General features: G+C 40.9%; 1 pseudogene; it reads right to left on the reverse strand.

Moving 5' to 3' along the window:
- Positions 1-4,521: 4,521 nt before the first annotated feature.
- LOC139568113 (NLR family CARD domain-containing protein 3-like) overlaps positions 4,522-22,801 on the reverse strand; it is a 55,110-nt pseudogene continuing 36,830 nt past the window's right edge.

The raw sequence follows: 22,801 nt of genomic DNA on the forward strand, positions 1-22,801 counted from the left end.
GAGCAGAGGGAGAGAGAGAGCAGAGGGAGACAGCAGAGAAAAGAGAGAACAGCAGAGCAGAGAGAGCGCAGGCTGAGAGAGAAGAGAGAGCAGAGAGAGGGTAGAGAGAGAAGAGAGAGCCAGAGAGAGCAGAGAGAGAGCAGAGAAAAGAGAGAACAGCAGAACAGAGAGAGCAGAGAGAGAGAGCAGAGAGAGAGCAGAGAAAATAGAGAACAGCAGAGCAGAGAGAGCAGAGAGAGAGAGCAGAGAGTGAGAGATAGAGCAGAGAGAAGAGAGGGCAGAGAGAGCAGAGAAGAGAGAGAGCAGAGCAGAGAGAACAGAGAGAGCAAATACCAGAGGGAGAGAGAGCAGAGAAGAGAGAGCAGAGAGAGAGAGAAGAGAGAGGGTAGAGAGGGAGAGCAGAGAGAGAGCAGAGAAAAGAGAGAACAGCAGAGCAGAGAGAGAGCAGAGAGAGAGAGCAGAGAGTGAGAGATAGAGCAGAGAGAAGAGAGGGCAGAGAGAGCAGAGAAGAGAGAGAGCAGAGCAGAGAGAACAGAGAGAGCAAATACCAGAGGGAGAGAGAGCAGAGAAGAGAGAGCAGAGAGAGAGAGAAGAGAGAGGGCAGAGAGAGCAGAGAGCGAGCAGAGAGAGAAAAGAGAGCAGAGAGAGAGAGAAGAGAGTGCAGAGAGAGAGAGCAGAGAGTGAGAGACTAGAGAGCAGGCTGAGAGAGCAGAGAGAGAGAGCAGAGAGTGAGGAGAGAGGGCGGAGAGAGCAGAGAAAAGAGAGAGCAGAGCAGAGAGAGGAAAGAACAGACAGAGCAGAGAGCAGAGGGAGAGAGAGCAGAGAACAGAGAGAGCAGAGGGAGAGAGAGAGCAGAGAAAAGAGAAGAGAGCAGAGAGAGAGCAGAGAGAGCAGAGAGCAGGCTGAGAAAGCAAAGAGAGAGAGCAGAGAGAGCAGAGAGCAGAGAAAAGAGAGCAGAGAGCGAGTGAACTCTGTTGCTATAGTGACCCTGCATCACAACACTCTGTTGCTATAGTTACCCTGCATCACAACACTCTGTTGCTATAGTTACCCTGCATCACAACACTCTGTTGCTATAGTGACCCTGCATCACAACACTCTGTTGCTATAGTGACCCTAAATTTACATTTACATTTACATTTAAGTCATTTAGCAGACGCTCTTATCCAGAGCGACTTACCACAACACTCTGTTGCTATAGTTACCCTGCATCACAACACTCTGTTGCTATAGTGACCCTGCATCACAACACTCTGTTGCTATAGTTACCCTGCATCACAACACACTGTTGCTATAGTTACCCTGCATCACAACACTCTGTTGCTATAGTGACCCTAAATCACAACACTCTGTTGCTATAGTGACCCTGCATCACAACACTCTGTTGCTATAGTGACCCTGCATCACAACACTCTGTTGCTATAGTTACCCTGCATCACAACACTCTGTTGCTATAGTTACCCTGCATCACAACACTCTGTTGCTATAGTTACCCTGCATCACAACACACTGTTGCTATAGTAGCCCTGCATCACAACACTCTGTTGCTATAGTGACCCTGCATCACAACACTCTGTTACTATAGTGACCCTGCATCACAACACTCTGTTGCTATAGTGACCCTGCATCACAACACTATGTTGCTATAGTGACCCTGCATCACAACACTCTGTTGCTATAGTGACCCTGCATCACAACACTCTGTTGCTATAGTGACCCTGCATCACAACACTCTGTTGCTATAGTGACCCTGCATCACAACACTCTGTTGTAATAGTGACCCTGCATCACAACACTCTGTTGCTATAGTGACCCTGCATTACAACAATCTGTTGCTATAGTAACCCTGCATCACAACACTCTGTTGTACAATTTGTTTAATTCAATTCCACATATTTAATTGTTTGTATTTCATTTCATATTAGTTTCATGTTTCAACCAGTCGCAGGTTAACGTCAACCTGACAGAGGAAACGTAACATCAATAACCAAACTGTTTTCACAATTAACAGGCTTTTCTTGTTTCAAGTATGTTTTATTATGAAAAGTACAATATATCCTTGTATACTTGTACAACTATGGAGCGTATGTCCATATATAATTATACAATTTGTTATTCAACATAAAAGACAACAAATTATCACATTGGTATTTTAACGGTGTTATTGTCACAATTATAGGAAGACACGCATGTGTGTGTGTCTGTCCAGTGTGTGTGTGTGTGTATCCAGTGTGTCTGTGTGTGTGTCCAGTGAGTGTGTGTGTGTGTTTCCAGTGTGTGTGTGTGTCCAGTGTTTGTGTGTGTCCACTGTGTGTGTGTGTGTGTCCAGTGTGTGTGTGTGTGTGTTTCCAGTGTGTGTGTGTGTGTCCAGTCCAGTGTGTGTGTGTGTGTGTGTGTGTGTCCAGTGTGTGTGTGTGTGTCCAGTGTGTGTGTGTGTGTGTGTCCAGTGTGTGTGTGTGTTTCCAGTGTGTGTGTGTGTCCAGTGTGTGTGTGTGTTTCCAGTGTGTGTGTGTGTGTCCAGTGTGTGTGTGTGTGTGTGTGTGTGTGTGTGTGTGTCCAGTGTGTGTGTGTGTCCAGTGTGTGTGTGTGTGTGTGTCCAGTGTGTCTGTTCAGTGTGAGTGTGTGTGTCCAGTGTGAGTGTGTGTGTCCAGTGTGAGTGTGTGTGTGTGTGTCCAGTATGAGTGTGTGTGTCCTGGGTGTGTGTCCAGTGTGTGTGTCCAGTGTGAGTGTGTGTCCAGTGTGTGTGTGTGTGTGTCCAGTGTGAGTGTGTGTCCAGTGTGTGTACGTGTGTGTGTGTGTGTGTCCAGTGTGTGTGTATCTGTCCAGTGTGTGTGTGTCCAGTGTGTGTGTGTCCAGTGTGTGTGTGTGTGTCCAGTGTGTGTGTGTGTGTCCAGTGTGTGTGTGTGTGTGTGTGTGTGTGTCCAGTGTGAGTGTGTGTCCAGTGTGTGTGTGTCCAGTGTGTGTGTGTGTTTCCAGTGTGTGTGTGTGCCCAGTGTGTCTGTGTGTCCAGTGTGTGTGTGTGTGTCCAGTGTGTGTGTCCAGTGTGTCTGTTCAGTGTGATTGTGTGTGTCCAGTGTGTGTGTGTGTGTCCAGTGTGTGTGTCCAGTGTGTGTGTGTGTGTGTGTGTGTGTGTGTGTCCAGTGTGAGTGTGTGTGTGTGTGTGTGTGTCCAGTGTGTGTGTGTGTGTGTGTGTGTGTGTGTGTGTGTCCAGTGTGTGTGTGTGTTTCCAGTGTGTGTGTGTGCCCAGTGTGTGTGTGTGTCCAGTGTGTGTGTGTGTGTCCAGTGTGTGTGTCCAGTGTGTCTGTTCAGTGTGATTGTGTGTGTCCAGTGTGTGTGTGTGTGTGTCCAGTGTGTGTGTCCAGTGTGAGTGTGTGTGTGTGTGTGTGTGTCCAGTGTGAGTGTGTGTGTGTGTCCAGTGTGTCTGTTCAGTGTGAGTGTGTGTGTCCAGTGTGAGTGTGTGTGTGTGTCCAGTATGAGTGTGTGTGTGTGTCCAGTGTGTGTGTGTGTGTGTCCTGGGTGTGTGTGTGTGTGTCCAGTGTGAGTGTGTGTCCAGTGTGTGTGTGTGTGTGTCCAGTGTGTGTGTATCTGTCCAGTGTGTGTGTGTGTGTCCAGTGTGTGTGTATCTGTCCAGTGTGTGTGTGTGTGTGTGTCCAGTGTGTGTGTATCTGTCCAGTGTGTGTGTGTGTGTGTGTCCAGTGTGTGTGTGTGTGTGTGTCCAGTGTGTGTGTGTGTGTGTCCAGTGTGAGTGTGTGTGTGTGTGTGTGTGTGTGTGTGTGTCAGTGTGTGTGTGTGTGTGTCCAGTGTGTGTGTGTGTGTGTCCAGTGTGTGTGTGTGTGTGTGTGTGTCCAGTGTGTGTGTGTGTGTGTCCAGTGTGTGTGTGTGTGTGTGTGTGTCCAGTGTGTCTGTGTGTGTGTCCAGTGTGTGTGTGTGTGTGTGTGTGTGAGTGTGTCCAGTGTGTGTGTGTGTGTCCAGTGTGTCTGTGTGTGTGTCCAGTGTGTGTGTGTGTCCAGTGTGTGTGTGTGTGTGTCCAGTGTGTCTGTGTGTGTGTCCAGTTTGAGTGTGTGTGTGTGTGTGTCCAGTGTGTCTGTGTGTGTGTCCAGTGTGAGTGTGTGTGTGCGTCCAGTGTGAGTGTGTGTGTGTGTCCAGCGTGAGTGTGTGTGTGTGTGTGTTCAGCGTGAGTGTGTGTGTGTGTGTCCAGTGTGTGTGTGTGTGTTTGTGTCCAGTGTGTGTGTGTGTGTGTGTGTGTGTGTGTGTGTGTGTGTCCAGTGTGTGTGTGTGTGTGTGTGTCCAGTGTGTGTGTGTGTGTGTCCAGTGTGTGTGTGTGTGTCCAGTGTGTGTGTGTGTGTGTCCAGTGTGTGTGTGTGTGTCCAGTGTGTGTGTGTGTGTGTGTGTCCAGTGTGTGTGTGTCTGTCCAGTGTGTGTGTGTGTGTGTGTGTGTGTGTGTGTGTGTGTGTGTGTGTCCAGTGTGTGTGTGTCCAGTGTGTGTGTGTCCAGTGTGTGTGTCCAGTGTGTGTGTGTGTGTGTATGTGTGTGTGTGTGTGTGTGTGTGTGTGTGTGTGTGTGTGTGTGTGTGTGTGTGTGTGTGTGTGTGTGTGTGTGTGTGTGTGTGTGTGTGTGTGTGTGTGTGTGTGTGTCAGGTTATTATTTCAGGGACACTGAGGAGTCATCATCATAACCCCAAACCCTGGATAGAGGGGCTCAGTGAATGTGGAGGTGAATGTGATCAGGTGGGTCAGTGTGTCAGAGGAGGCTCTATAGAAGGACAGAGTGCCGGCTGGCCAGTCCAGATACACTCCTACTCTGTGGGAGCTGGAGGAGGGGACGTCTATGGTAGTGGAGATATTATTGTGACAGGCAGAGTAACTGTTGTCATAGCAGTCCAGACTCCAGGACTTGTCATTGTTTCCAAGACAACAGTTCAGTCCCAATCCTCTCCTGCTGATTCCTTTATATGTCACTCCTATAATAGCCCATCTCCCACTCCACTCTACCTCCCAGTAACAGCGCCCAGTCAGACCCTCTCTACACAGCACCTGTCTACAGTCCTCAAATCTCTCTGTGTGATCAGGATACGGCTGCTTCTCTCTCCTCCATGTCACCTTTCTGTTCTCCTCAGACAGAGAGAGGAGTCTGTTTACTGTGTTTAGGTCCAGTGTGAGATCACAGACATCTGATGGATGAAACCAGACACAATATTAGAAATCATCATCATTCACATTAGAATGTTAACTCACTTTTCACTAATTCATTTAATGTAGATGTTTCTAGGTATCAAAAGGAGAAGTTAAGGTAACTTGAGACTTGTTGAATGATCATATGTTATACTGTATGGTAATATAAAACACACTTATTCACATTAATTACACACACACACACACACACACACACACACACACACACACACACACACACACACACACACACACACACACACACACACACACACACACACACACACACACACACACACCCACACACACACACACACACACACACACACACACACACACACACACACACACACACACACACACACACACACACACACACACACCTGTATGCATCATGAACACAAACACACATTTCTTATGTAACACGAACGCGCCACACACACACACACACACACACACACACACACACACACATTGTCAAAGCAACTCTTTGTAAACTTTGGTGTCCCTGATTTCTGCTTCTGTAGAACTACAGCTGATATTTAATATGACCAAGTAAGTAATGATGGTGGTCTTTGACTTTGACTTAACTTGAATTAAGACTTATTCTTAGTCATATTCTTCACAGCAGTCAACACTCACATTTTCTAATCCCAGGTTTCATTGTGTTCTCTCCACCATGTTCCACACTGTAACGGTAAGCAGAAGAACAGACAGTCATTGAGGGATACACCTGAACTCACACACACACACACACACACACACACACACACACACACACACACACACACACACACACACACACACACACACACACACACACACACACACACACACACACACACACACACACACACACACACACACACACACACACACACACACACACACACACACACACACACACACACACAGTCTTGTACAGCTAACCTTGTGGGGACATACAATTCAGTCCCATTCAAAATCCTATTTTCCCTAACGCCTAACCCTAAACCTAACCCTAATCCTAACCCGTACTCTTACCCTAACCCTAACCCTAACCTTAACCCTAACCCTAACCCTAACCCAAAAACCTAAACTTTATCCTAACCCTAAACCTAGCTCCTAACCCTACAACTAACCCTAGCTCCTAACCTTAATATTTAACTTAATTCTAACCCTAACACTAATTCTAACCTTAACCCTAAACCCCCTAGAAATAGCATTTGACCTTGTGGGGACTAACAAAATGTCCCCAGTTGGGCAATTTTTACTTTGTTTACTATTCTTGTAGGGACTTCTGGTCCCCACAAGAATAGTTAAACACGTCCACACACACACACACACAGTCAGCATATAACTTTGTCCAAGTGGTGGTCAGAATGTTTGTCTTAACTAGCCTGATAAGTCAAACATGTCTGATATGAACATTGACATAAACCCTCTACATACTTGAGTTTCTCCAGTCTGCAGTGTGGATCCTCCAGTCCAGCAGAGAGCAGTCTGACTCCTGAGTCTCCTGGGTGATTGTAGCTCAGGTCCAGCTCTCTCAGGTGTGAGGGGTTTGACCTCAGAGCTGAGACCAGAGAAGCACAGCCTTCCTCTGTGACTAGACAGCCTGACAGCCTGCAAAGAGTCAAATCATATTAAAATCACACTGATATTCTTTGGTGGTGAAAATAGTGAAAGTATATTTATTCAACATATTCAGATACATCAGTGTCCTGAAAGCTGCCATATATATTCATAAAATAATGTGTCATTATTAGAAAAGACAAATTATCAAAGTGTTGCTTGTCGAGAGAAAAATGTGTAGTACAAATATTTGAGTAGACTGACCAGACCAGTTTAAAAAGCAGTATCAGTCAAAAGACAGTGAGGTATCAGATTTAGATTGTATTGAGTAAACAGTCCACACCATATCTATAATGACAGTGAGGTATCAGATTTAGATTGTATTGAGTATACAGTCCACACCATATCTATTTTGACAGTGAATCTAACATTTTAAATGTGGCTCTATACTCCAACTTTTTGGATTTGAGATCAAATGTTTCATATGAGGTGACAGTATATAATGTCACCTTTTATTTGAGAATATTTTCATAAATATCTGTTTCACGATTTAGAACTGAAAGCACTTTATGTATCTAGTCCCCCTATTTGAAGAAGTCATAAGTATTCTGACCAATTCACTGACAGTCTATTAAAGTCATGAAAAGTATTATATTTGGTCCCATATTCCACTACGTCAAGCTTGATTTGGTTGTATTTTGGTTTGTGTTTTGCCCAACAGTAACGGAATGGTGACTGGAGTAGAGAACATGTTTCTAAACAATAAATCCATCCTGATGATGCCATGATTAATAAAAATCATGAATGAATCATAATGAGTGAGAAAGTTACAGAGGCTACAACATAACATGCTAACCTATGATATTTGTGCCTCTGTAACTTACTCATTCATCATCATTCACGATTCATTCCTGATTATTCATAATCATGGTAGCATCCACATGAATGTAGAAGTGTTCAGAAACATCTTCTATTCTTACTGACAATACAAGTGAAGTGACTCCAAAATGACAGGACATTATTCACCATTCAGTTTCTATTAGGAAAAACATTCAAAACACAACCAAGACAAACTGCAAATGAATTCAACAAGTTAGTAGAATCACAAGATTGATGTAATCACTGCAGGCATGGAATATGGGACCACATACTAAACTCATGACAATTAATTTGTCCAAATAATTAAGACTTCTTCAAATGGGAGAACTAGATACATAAAGGGGTTTCATTTCCAAACGGTAGCAGAGCAACAGGAGAATTGGGGGGTATGATCTTTATGCCTTTGTGACTTTTTCATTCATCATTATTCACAATTCACAATTCATTGTGAAACAGTGAAACCGATATGTATAAATACTCTCAAATAGAAGGTGACATTCTGTACTGTCACCTCATATGAAACATTCTACCTCAAATCCAAAATGTTGGAGCATAGCACCAAATGTAAAACTGTAAGCTTCACTGTCCAAACACATATGGTGTGGACTATGTGTGTCTGGTAAACACATGTGGATCTGGTGAACAGTTATCACTTGTTGCCCAACTACAGGAATACTGACCTCAGAGTCTCCAGTTTACAGTGGGGATTCCCCAGTCCAGCAGAGAGCAGCTTCACTCCTGAATCCTTCAGGTCATTGTTACTCAGATCCAGCTCTCTCAGGTGTGAGGGGTTTGACCTCAGAGCTGAGACCAGAGAAGCACAGCCTTCCTCTGTGACTAGACAGCCTGACAGTCTGAAAAGAGTCAAATCATATTAAAATCACACTGATATTCTCTGGTGGTGAAAATAGTGGCAGTATATTTTTTGTCAACATACTGAGACATACTCAGATATATCAGTGTCCTGAAAACTGCCATATCTATTCATAAATTAATGAATCATAATTATAAAAGACAAATATTTGAGTAGACTGACCAGACCAGTTTAAAAAGCAGTATCAGTCAAAACACAGACAGTGAGGTATCAGATTTAGATTGTATTGAGTATACAGTCCACACCATATCTATTTTGACAGTGAAGCTAACATTTTAAATGTGTCTCTAAACTCCAACATTTTGGATTTGAGATCAAATGTTTCATATGAGGTGACAGTATATAATGTCACCTTTTATTTGAGGGTATTTTAATACATATCTGTTTCACCATTTAGAAATTAAAGCACTTTATGTATCTAGTCCCCCCATTTGAAGAAGTCATAAATATTCTGACCAATTTACTTATAGTGTATTAAAGTAGTAAAAAGTTTGGTATTTGGTCCAATATTCTTTGAACTCAATGACTACAATAATCTTGTGACTGCCATGATTGAGAAAGATCATGAATAATAATGAGTGAGAAAGTTACAGAGGCTACAACAAAACATACTAACCTCTCACCATTACCAATAACAGAAACTACAACAAAACATACTAACCTCTCACCATTACCAATAACAGAGGCTACAACAAAACATGCTAACCTCTCACCATTACCAATAACAGAGGCTACAACAAAACATGCTAACCTCTCACCATTACCAATAACAGGGGCTACAACAAAACATACTAACCTCTCACCATTACCAATAACAGGGGCTACAACAAAACATGCTAACCTCTCACCATTACCAATAACAGAGACTACAACAAAACACGCTAACCTCTCACCATTACCAATAACAGAGGCTACAACAAAACATGCTAACCTCTCACCATTACCAATAACAGAGGCTACAACAAAACATGCTAACCTCTCACCATTACCATTAACAGAGACTACAACAAAACACGCTAACCTCTCACCATTACCAATAACAGAGGCTACAACAAAACATACTAACCTCTCACCATTACCAATAACAGAGGCTACAACAAAACATGCTAACCTCTCACCATTACCAATAACAGAGACTACAACAAAACATGCTAACCTCTCACCATTACCAATAACAGGGGAGATTAGCATTTATACTGATATTTGTGCCTCTATAACTTTGTTATTCATCATTATTCACTATTCATATCTAAACAGTAAAATATATGATTGAATTCCCTGAAATAAAAGGTGACATTCTGTACTGTCACCTAATATGAAACATTCTATCTCAAATCCAAAATGCTGGAGCAGAGCACCAAATTTAAAACTGTAAGCTTCACTGTCCAAACACATATGGTGTGGACTATGTGTGTCTGGTAAACACATGTGGATCTGGTGAACAGTTATCACTTGTTGACCAACTACAGGAATACTGACCTCAGTGTCTCCAGTTTACAGTGGGGATTCTCCAGTCCAGCAGAGAGCAGCTTCACTCCTGAATCCTTCAGGTCATTGTAGCTCAGGTCCAGCTCTCTCAGGTGTGAGGGGTTTGACTTCATAGCTGAGACCAGAGAAGCACAGCCTTCCTCTGTGACTAGACAGCCTGACAGCCTGCAAAGAGTCACATCATATTAAAATCACACTGATATTCTTTGGTGGTGAAAATGGTGGCAGTATAACGTTTTAACATTTTCAGATACATCAGCGTCCTGAAACCTGCCATATCTATTCATAAATGGATGTTTCATTGTTTGAAATGACAAATTATCAAAGTGTTGCTTGTAGAGAGAAAAATGTATTGTACGAATATTTGAGTAGACTGACCAGACCAGTTTAAAAAGCAGTATCAGTCAAAAGACAGACAGACAGGTATCAGATTTAGATTGTATTGAGTAAACAGTCCACACCATATCTATTTTGACAGTGAAGCTAACATTTTAAATGTGGCTCTATACTCCAACATTTTGGATTTGAGATCAAATGTTTCATATGAGGTGACAGTATATAATGTCACCTTTTATTTGAGGATATTTTAATACATATCTGTTTCACCATTTAGAAAAATGAAAGCACTTTATGTATCTAGTCCCTCTATTTGAAGAAGTCATAAATAGTATGACCAATTTACTCATAGTGTATTAAAGTAGTTAAAAGTTTAGTATTTGTTCGTAAACTCATTGGTTGTATGTGCAGTTTACTTTCGTTGTGTTTTGCAGAATAATAAAATGGTGGATGATGACTGGATTCATTTTCCATCTAAGTGAGTAGATAACATGTTTCTAGACACTACTAAATTAACCCTGATGATGCCTTGATTAAGAAAAATCATGAATGAATCATGAATCACAATGAGTGAGAAAGATACAGAAGCTACAACAAAACATGCTAACCTCTCACAATTACCAATAACAGAGACTACAACAAAACATACTAACCTCTCACCGTTACCAATAACAGAGACAACAACAAAACATGCTAACCTCTCACCATTACCAATAACAGAGACAACAACAAAACATGCTAACCTCTCACCATTACCAATAACAGAGACTACAACAAAACATACTAACCTCTCACCATTACCAATAACAGAGACTACAACAAAACATGCTAACCTCTCACCGTTACCAATAACAGAGACAACAACAAAACATGCTAACCTCTCACCATTACCAATAACAGAGGCTACAACAAAACATGCTAACCTCTCACCATTACCAATAACAGAGGCAACAACAAAACATGCTAACCTCTCACTATTACCAATAACAGAGGCTACAACAAACATGCTAACCTCTCACCATTACCAATAACAGAGGCTACAACAAAACATGCTAACCTCTCACCATTACCAATAACAGAGGCAACAACAAAACATGCTAACCCCTCACTATTACCAATAACAGAGGCTACAACAAACATGCTAACCTCTCACCATTACCAATAACAGAGGCTACAACAAAACATGCTAACCGCTCACCATTACCATTAACAGAGGCTACAACAAAACATGCTAACCTCTCACCATTACCAATAACAGAGGCTACAACAAACATGCTAACCTCTCACCATTACCAATAACAGGCGAGATTAGCATTTATACTGATATTTGTGCCTCCAGAACTTTGTTCTTCATCATTATTCCCTATTCATATCTAAAAGGTAATATATATGTCTGAATTCCCGCAAATAAAAGGTGACATTCTGTACTATCACCTAATATGAAACATTATATCTCAAATCCAAAATGCTGGAGCATAACACCAAATGTAAAACTGTAAGTTTCACTGTCCAAACACATATGGTGTGGACTATGTGTGTCTGGTAAACACATGTGGATCTGGTGAACAGTTATCACTTGTTGACCAACTACAGGAATACTGACCTCAGAGTCTCCAGTTTACAGTGGGGATTCCCCAGTCCAGCAGAGAGCAGCTTCACTCCTGAATCATTCAGGTCATTGTTACTCAGATCCAGCTCTCTCAGGTGTGAGGGGTTTGACCTCAGAGCTGAGACCAGAGAAGCACAATCTTCCTCTGTGACTCCACAGCCTGACAGCCTGCAAAGAGTCAAATCATATTAAAATCACACTGATATTCTTTGGTGGTGAAAATAGTGGCAGTATATTTTTTCAACATATTCAGATACATCAGTGTCCTGAAACCTGCCTTATCTATTCATAAATTAATGAATGTATCATTTTTAGAAATTATAAATTATCAAAGTATTGCCTGCAGATAGAAACATGTATAGTACAAATATTTGAGTAGACTGACCAGACCAGTTTAAAAAGCAGTATCAGTCAAAAGACAGACAGTGAGGTATCAGATTAAGATTGTATTGAGTATACAGTCCACACCATATCTATTTTGATAGTGAAGCTAACATTTTAAATGTGGCTCTATACTCCAACATTTTGGATTTGAGATCAAATGTTTCATATGAGATGACAGTATATAATGTAACCTTTTATTTGAGTATATTTTAATACATATCTGTTTCTCCATTTAGAAATGAAAGCACTTTACGTATCTAGTCCCCCCATTTGAAGAAGTAATACGTTTTCTGACCAATTCACTTAAAGTGTATTAAAGTAGTCAAAAGTATAGTATTTGTTCCCATATTCTTTGAACACAATGACTACGTCAAGAGTGTGACTGCCATGATTGAGAAAGATCATGAATGAATCATTAATAATAATGAGTGAGAGAGTTACAGAGGCTACAACAAAACATACTAACCTCTCACCATTACCAATAACAGAGGCTACAACAAAACATGCTAACCTCTCACCATTACCAATAACAGAGACTACAACAAAACATGCTAACCTCTCACCATTACCAATAACAGAGGCTACAACAAAACATGCTAACCTCTCACCATTACCAATAACAGAGACTACAACAAAACATGCTAACCTGTCACCATTACCAGTAACAGAGGCAACAACAAAACATGCTAACCTCTCACCATTACCAATAACAGAGGCTACAACAAAACATACTAACCTCTCACCATTACCAATAACAGAGGCTACAACAAAACATGCTAACCTCTCACCATTACCAATAACAGAGGCTACAACAAAACATGCTAACCTCTCACCATTACCAATAACAGAGGCTACAACAAAACATGCTAACAAAACATGCTAACCTCTCACCATTACCAAAAACAGAGGCTACAACAAAACATGCTAACCTCTCACCATTACCAATAACAGAGGCTACAACAAAACATGCTAACAAAACATGCTAACCTCTCACCATTACAAAAAACAGAGGCTACAACAAAACATGCTAACCTCTCACCATTACCAATAACAGAGGCTACAACAAACATGCTAACCTCTCACCATTACCAATAACAGGCGAGATTAGCATTTATACTGATATTTGTGCCTCTATAACTTTGTTCTTCATCATTATTCCCTATTCATATCTAAAAGGTAATATATATGTATGAATTCCCGCAAATAAAAGGTGACATTCTGTACTGTCACTTAATATGAAACATTATATCTCAAATCCAAAATGCTGGAGCATAACACCAAATGTAACACTATAAGTTTCACTGTCCAAACACATATGTTGTGGACTATGTGTGTCTGGTAAACACATGTGGATCTGGTGAACAGTTATCACTTGTTGACCAACTACAGGAATACTGACCTCAGAGTCTCCAGTTTACAGTGGGGATTCCCCAGTCCAGCAGAGAGCAGCTTCACTCCTGAATCCTTCAGGTCATTGTTACTCAGATCCATCTCTCTCAGGTGTGAGGGGTTTGACCTCAGAGCTGAGACCAGAGAAGCACAGCCTTCCTCTGTGACTCCACAGCCTGACAGCCTGCAAAGAGTCAAATCATATTAAAATCACACTGTTATTCTTTGGTGGTGAAAATAGTGGCAGTATAACGTTTTAACATTTTCAGATACATCAGCGTCCTGAAACCTGCCATATCTACTCATAAATGGATGTTTCATTATTTGAAATGACAAATTATCAAAGTGTTGCTTGGAGAGAGAAAAATGTATAGTACAAATATTTGAGTAGACTGACCAGACCAGTTTAAAAAGCAGTATCAGTCAAAAGACAGACAGTGAGGTATCAGATTTAGATTGTATTGAGTAAACAGTCCACACCATATCTATTTTGACAGTGAAGCTAACATTTTAAATGTGGCTCTATACTCCAACATTTTGGATTTCAGATCAAATGTTTTATATGAGGTGACATTGACACATTTGCAGTTTGTTTTGGGTTGTGTTTTGCCCAATAGAAACTCAATGGTGGATGATGACTGGAGTAATTTTCTTTATAAGTGAGTAGATACCATGTTTCTAAACACTACTAAATTAATCCTGTTGATGCCTTGATTAATACAAATCATGAATGAATCATGAATAATAATGAGTGAGAAAGTTACAGAGACTACAACAAAACATGCTAACCTCTCACCATTACCAATAACAGAGGATACAACAAAACATGCTAACCTCTCACCATTACCAATAACAGAGGCTACAACAAAACATGCTAACCTCTCACCATTACCAATAACAGAGGCTTCAACAAAACATGCTAAACTCTCACCATTACCAATAACAGAGGCTACAACAAAACATGCTAACCTCTCACCATTACCAATAACAGAGGCTACAACAAAACATGCTAACCTCTCACCATTACCAATAACAGAGACTACAACAAAACATACTAACCTCTCACCATTACCAATAACAGAGGCTACAACAAAACATGCTAACCTCTCACCATTACCAATAACAGAGACTACAACAAAACATGCTAACCTCTCAACATTACCAATAACAGAGGCTACAACAAAACATGCTAACCTCTCACCATTACCAATAACAGAGACTACAACAAAACATGCTAACCTCTCACCATTACCAATAACAGAGGCTACAACAAAACATGCTAACCTCTCACCATTACAATAACAGAGGCTACAACAAAACATGCTAACCTCTCAACATTACCAATAACAGAGGCTACAACAAAACATGCTAACCTCTCACCATTTCCAATAACAGAGCCTACAACAAAACATGCTAACCTCTCACCATTACCAATAACAGAGGCTACAACAAAACATGCTAACCTCTCACCATTACCAATAACAGAGGCTACAACAAAACATGCTAACCTCTCACCATTACCAATACCAAGGGAAATTAGCATTTATACTGATATTTGTGCCTCTATAACTTTGTTATTCATCATTATTCACTATTCATATCTAAACGGTAAAATGTATGTATGAATTCCCTCAAATAGAAGGTAACATTCTGTACGGTCGCCTAATATGAAACACTATATCTCAAATCCAAAATGCTGGAGCATAGCACCAAATTTAAAACTGTAAGCTTCACTTTCAAAACACATATTGTGTGGACTATGTGTGCCTGGTAAACACATGTGGATCTGGTGAACAGTTATCACTTGTTGACCAACTACAGGAATACTGACCTCAGAGTCTCCAGTTTACAGTGGGGATTCCCCAGTCCAGCAGAGAGCAGCTTCACTCCTGAATCCTTCAGGTCATTGTTACTCAGGTCCAGCTCTCTCAGGTGTGAGGGGTTTGACTCCAGAGCTGAGACCAGAGAAGTACAGCCTTCCTCTGTGACTCCACAGCCTGACAGCCTGACAAAGAGATCATCATCACTTCAAACACACTGTTAATTTAACACCAGTAGTGTAGAAGGACAATGGCAGATGCATTTGGTTTATTCTCTCAAACAACATATAGATTCATCTTCCATCTCCGAGAATTGTATGTTCAAAATGTTATACTAATGTGAACATCAATGCATTGATTCAGTATGTTATTCAATATAATATTATACACATATTATTCTGCATATTTCTCTCTAAACTGAATATTTCTTCCTGATGATTAGTTCTTATATGTCATTTTATTTACTCACAGAGCAGCTCTGGAGGCTTTGACCACTGGCAGCAGCCTCAGAAGACCTTCCTCTGATCTGGAGTATTTCTTCAGGTCAAACACATCCAGCTCCTTTTCTGAAGTCAGCAACACAAAGACCAGAGCTGACCACTGTGCAGGTGACAGTTTGGGTTTTGAGAGACTTCCTGAGTTCAGGTAGCTTTGGATCTCCTCCACTAGAGACTGGTCATTCAGTTCATTCAGACAGTGGAACAGATTGATGCTCCTCTCTGGAGAGGGATTCTCCCTGATCTTCTCCTTGATGTACTTGACTGTTTTATCATGGGTCTTTGAGCTGCTTCTTGTCTTTGTCAGTAGACCTCGTAAGTGCTTCTGATTGGACTCCAGTGAGAGGCCCAGAAGGAAGCGGAGGAAAAGGTCCAGGTTTCCCGTCTCACTTTGTAAGGCTTTATCCACAGCATTCTTGTAGACAGTAACTTTAGACTTGTCTCTGAACAGCGCAGAAAGGTTCCTGGACGTTGATTGCGGTTCGGCCATTAGATTCTCATTGTTGTTGATGAATGAGAGGAACACATATACAGCAGCCAGAAACTCCTGAATGCTCAGATGAACAAAGCAGTACACCTTGTCCTGGTACAGCACACATTCCTCTTTAAAGATCTGTGTGCACAATCCTGAGTACACTGAGGCTTCATTGACATCAATGCCAGCCTCTTTCAGGTCTTCTTCATAGAAAATAAGATTGCCCTTCACAAGCTGTTGAAAAGCCAGTTTTCCCAGTGACAGAATGCTCTTTCCCAAGATACTTTTCATTCTTCTGTTTGGTATGAAACACCACAAGGTGTGTGTACATCTCAGTCAGAGTCTTGGGCATCTCTTCTCTCTTATGTTTCAACATGTGTTCAAGGACTGTTGCAGAAATCCAACAGAAGACTGGAATGTGGCACATGATGTGGAGGCTCCTTGATGTCTTTATGTGTGAGATGATTCTGCTGGCCAGGTCCTCATCACTGAATCTCTTCCTGAAGTACTCCTCCTTCTGTGGGTCATTGAACCCTCGTACCTCTGTCACCTGGTCAACACACCCTGAAGGGATCTTATTGGCTGCTGCAGGTCGGGTAGTTATCCAGAGGAGAGCAGAGGGAAGCAGATTTCCCTTGATGAGATTTGTCAGCAGAACATCCACTGAGGTTGACTCTGTGACGTCCCAACAGATCTTGTTCTTCTGGAAGTCTAGGGGCAGTCGGCACTCATCCAGACCATCAAAGATGAACAGAACTTTGTACTTGTCGTAGTTGGAGATTCTTGATTGTTTGGTTTCCATTGAGAAGTGATTGAGGAGTTCAATGAAAGTGTGTTTGTCCTCTTTCATCAAATTCAGCTCCCGGAAAGGGAATGAAAATACAAATTGGACATCCTGATTTGCTTTTCCTTCAGCCCAGTCCAGAATGAACTTCTGCACAGAGACTGTTTTTCCAATGCCAGCGACTCCCTTTGTCAGCACAGTTCTGATACGTTTGTCTTGTCCAGTTAAGGGTTTGAAGATGTCGTTACATTTGATTGCAGTCTCTGGTCTTGCTTGTTTCCTGGTTGTTGTCTCAATCTGTCTCAGCTCATGTTCATTATTGACCTCTCCTGTTCCACCCTCTGTGATGTAGAGCTCTGTGTAGATCTTATTGAGAAGTGTTGGGTTTCCTTGTTTAGCGATCCCCTCAAATACACATTGAAACTTCTTCTTTAGATTAGATTTGAGTTCACGTTGGCAAATCACAGCAAGCTCATCTGAATGAAGAAATAACACAGAGGATATTAATATTACGTCTGTTTTAATGCCTACAGTATTGTAGGACTGTTGTAAAGTTTAACATTTAATCATTGATTCTCTTAACTGACTGTATAAATGTGTAAATGTTTTCATAATGCATTACAGACTGGTGTGACTGATTATATTATTATTGGTATTATTGATGGTATTATTAATGTTGTCTCTCTCTCTCTCTAAATTATTATTATTTTTTATTTTTTTATATTATTCTCTCTGTATGTGTTGCTACAATATCATTTAGTTACACAGCTACTTTAGCTGTATTTTAGCTACAGCTTTTTAAATGTTATAAAACAGCATTCAACGTGAGGCAGACAGATCTTACATTTCTCCAGTGTGTCAGCAAGCTCCTTCTGGTTCATTTTCCTCAGGACGTGCAGTGTGATCTTCAGAGCCCCCTCTCTGGCACTGCTCTCCTGCTTCTCATCTTCAGCATCCACCACTTCCTTATCCTGCTTCTGACTCTCAATGCCTTCTGGGAGTTCTGGACTAAGAATCCTCTTGAACATCTTCAGCTCGTTCTTCACAAATGTCATAATTTTCTCTTCAAGCAACTGAAATAAATCAAGTAAATGAGTTAAGCAAAAGACAAAATGCTTTCTCATCAACACATTAATGAATGATTGACAGATCAACTTTACTTGAGGTAAACAAAAACAAATGTACATAACAGGACCACATACACTGAATATGGAGGCCAGGTCTGTTTGATGACTCTGGGAAGACTGACCACTGAGAATCTCTGACTCTGATCTCTCCTGTTGGTTTCTGTGGACAAAACATGAGATTACATCTCCTCATCCAGGGAGTACACACACACACACACACACACACACACACACACACACACACACACACACACACACACACACACACACACACACACACACACACACACACACACACACACACACACACACACACACACACACACACACACACACACACACACAGGGAGGGAATGTTGTGTTTGTTTAATATTGTTTTAGGACTATGAAAATGGACAAAAGGATTAGCCTATGGATTATGAAAACAACAAAAGAAATGGGAAAATGGGAGAGGAGAAATGACTAGAGACAGTGTTGTTTAACTCACTGACCATGACCCATGAGTTCTTCTTACCTTTGTTCAGTAGAAAAGTCTCCCTCTCTAAACTCTATAGGTTGTTCCATAGACCAGTCACTCTTCATGGACACACAGCTGGGAACAGGGGAGGCTGGTCTCTCCTGCTTGATTGGACTTCAACACAACAGAGACAAACATTACATCTCTCATCTACTCTGAGCTCAGATGGGGAAACAGAAGAAGAGTTTCATTCCAAAACGCTATAAATCAAACCAAATGTTATTTGTCACATACAGATGGTTAGCAAATGTTAGTAAATGAGCTTTTATTGTTTAAAGCATTTCTGAAAGAGATTGGTGTGTTTTTCCACGATCTAATCATGGCATGGGATTGTTCAATGACAGACATGTATTTGTTTAAAAATCACTTGATGTTTTCATTTCAGAGAGACAAATAATCATGTTTTTTCCCCGCAAAATGCTATATATCTGCCTCACTCTCAAATGTGACCGACCGTAATAATGAGACTATAAGGAGTACCAGTACTGAGTCAATGTGCAGGGGTACCAGGTAGTTGAGGTAATAATGAGACTATAAGGAGTACCAGTACTGAGTCAATGTGCAGGGGTACCAGGTAGTTGAGGTAATAATGAGACTATAAGGAGTACCAGTACTGAGTCAATGTGCAGGGGTACCAGGTAGTTAATAAAGAGACTATAAGGAGTACCAGTACTGAGTCAATGTGCAGGGGTACCAGGTAGTTGAGGTAATAATGAGACTATAAGGAGTACCAGTACTGAGTCAATGTGCAGGGTACCAGGTAGTTGAGGTAATAACGAGACTATAAGGAGTACCAGTACTGAGTCAATGTGCAGGGGTACCAGGTAGTTGAGGTAATAATGAGACTATAAGGAGTACCAGTACTGAGTCAATGTGCAGGGGTACCAGGTAGTTGAGGTAATAATGAGACTATAAGGAGTACCAGTACTGAGTCAATGTGCAGGGTACCAGGTAGTTGAGGTAATAATGAGACTATAAGGAGTACCAGTACTGAGTCAATGTGCAGGGTACCAGGTAGTTGAGGTAATAATGAGACTATAAGGAGTACCAGTACTGAGTCAATGTGCAGGGGTACCAGGTAGTTGAGGTAATAATGAGACGATAAGGAGTACCAGTACTGAGTCAATGTGCAGGGGTACCAGGTAGTTGAGGTAATAATGAGACTATAAGGAGTACCAGTACTGAGTCAATGTGCAGGTCTACCAGGTAGTTGAGGTAATAATGAGACTATAAGGAGTACCAGTACTGAGTCAATGTGCAGGGGTACCAGGTAGTTGAGGTAATAATGAGACTATAAGGAGTACCAGTACTGAGTCAATGTGCAGGGGTACCAGGTAGTTGAGGTAATAATGAGACTATAAGGAGTACCAGTACTGAGTCAATGTGCAGGGGTACCAGGTAGTTGAGGTAATAATGAGGTAATATGTACATGTAGGTAGGGGTAAAAGTGATTAGTCAATCAGGATAGAGATTACATTTCCTCATCCAGGGAGTGCACACACACACACACACACACAGCCACACACACACACACACACACACACACACACACACACACACACACACACACACACACACACACACACACACACACACACACACACACACACACACACACACACACACACACACACACACACACACACACACACACACACACACACAGGGAGGGAGGGAGGGAATGTTGTGTTTGTTTAATATTATTTTAGGACTATGAAAATGGACAAAATAATTACCTTATTGATTATGAAAACAACAAAATAAATGGGAAAATGGGACAGGAGAAATGACTAGAGACAGTGTTGTTTAACTCACTGACCATGACCCATGAGTTCTTCTTACCTTTGTTCAGTAGAAAAGTCTCCCTCTCTAAAGTTTCTAGGAGGATCCATAGACCAGTCACTCTTCATGGACACACAGCTGGGAACAGGGGAGGCTGGTCTCTCCTGCTTGATTGGGCTTCAACACATCAGAGACAAACATTACATCTCTCACAGACATGGATTTGTTTAAAATCTATCACTTGATGGTTTCATTTCAAAGAGACATCAATCATGTTTTTTTGCAAAGTGCTATATATCTGACTCACTCTAAAATGTGACCGATCGGCTCAATTTGGTAATTAACTAAATAAACGAAATGTATGGTGTTTTTGGTTTATGTCAGTTTAATTGTTTGTTATGCTATAAGTGGTTATTTTATGGTTGTAAGTGATACAATTATCTAGAAGATTGTATATTTAGAACTCTGAGTAATTACTACTTTAGTAAGGAATTACACATTATTCAGTACTACTGCAGTTGCTACATAATTCCAATAGATGGCAGCATAAGACCATAAATGACATTTCAGAGGATTAGTTTAGTTTTCTCCCTGGATACACCACCACTCCCTCACAGGAAAACTCTTGTGTGCTTCTTTCTGTCCCTTTACACACTGCTAACGCAAGAGGACTGAAAAAGCATTTAACAGATTACTGTGAAGTAATATAATGATGATTCATGTTTATTATTACCTGTTTTTATCTGAAAACGAAGGGCATGTTGAGGTAAATTTACTAACCGGGAGGGTTGAATTATGTAATTTATTGGTGGGCTGGAAGACGCACTCTTGTCTTTTCTATTCCGAGGTTGTTTACTCGCAATATCAGATATTAAGATGTTTTTTATAATGAATGTTTACTGAGGTTGAGGTTCTGACTAGTGATTATTCACCAAGTGTTCAATACCTGCTATTGAGGCGCCCTGAAAATAATATTCAAAAGATTGGTCCTTGGACACAGAGGGGTTAAACACTAAAGTTACCGTCCATCTAGTGAAGAGAGGAGAACCAGACAGAGGTAGATATTAGATGACTTTTTATTATGCATGTATACTAAAGTTGAGGTTCTGACTAATGATTATTTACCCAGGGTTCAATACCTGCTATAATCACTATATTTTTGCTCTCCCAAAAGCAACACAGCTCTAATATAAGATATATAGCTAACTAAAGTAATGAGTGACCATTTTAGAAAATCATGGGACATATAGTCTGTGGTTTCATGCTATTTTATGTCAATCATATTGCTGCTTGTAGCCTATAACTGATGCTTCATGGTCTTATGCTGCCATCTATTGGAAATATTTAGCAATTAAAAGTTATTAATTCACGTACAGACATTGGTGAGGCAGCTGAAAAATAAAGTGTATTTTTCTTGTTAATTCCTTAGATCTCAAACCTGCCCACCTATCCTACGCCAATTGATGAACTTTCATATAGATGTTACCAGGTCACACAGTTCAAACCACATTTGATAAACATGTCTTGTTCATCAAGTGTTCTGCCCTGCAATAACAAATATAATAAAATAACAAAACAATAAAAGCAAAATGCTTAGACAGGTTTTGATTAACAAAATAATCAAAATGCTATTTAGTACTAAAATAGTTTCTAGAAGTCTTCTACGCTACCCTACCCTGGAATTAGGGTTAAGGGTAAAAATAGTTAGTATTTAGTGTTCGGGGTTAGGGGTTGAGGCTAAAATAGGTAGGGTTAGAGTTTCTGTGTTAAGGCTAAAATAGGTTATAGGGTTAGAGTTTCTGTATAGCACTTTGTGACATCTGCTGATGTAAAAGGGCTTTATAAATACATTTGATTGATTGTTTGGTTTAGGGTTTTTAAGGTAAAAACAGTATGGGTTTATAGCTCTCTTCCTCCACCCTGTGGCCTTCTGTGGGTACTACATAACTCATTCACAACACCTGCTAGGCTCATAATCTGAGGTAGCAACTGAGTCAGATCTACAAATCAATGAGCTAGACCTGTCCATTTGGTTTGTAACTCAGTGAACCTGCGCATCATTCGCACAATTCGATGTCTACAAATGAAGATTTCGATGCATATCAAATTACCCAG

The sequence above is a fragment of the Salvelinus alpinus genome, chromosome 1 (genome assembly GCF_045679555.1).
Source record: "Salvelinus alpinus chromosome 1, SLU_Salpinus.1, whole genome shotgun sequence".
NCBI lineage: Eukaryota > Metazoa > Chordata > Actinopteri > Salmoniformes > Salmonidae > Salvelinus > Salvelinus alpinus.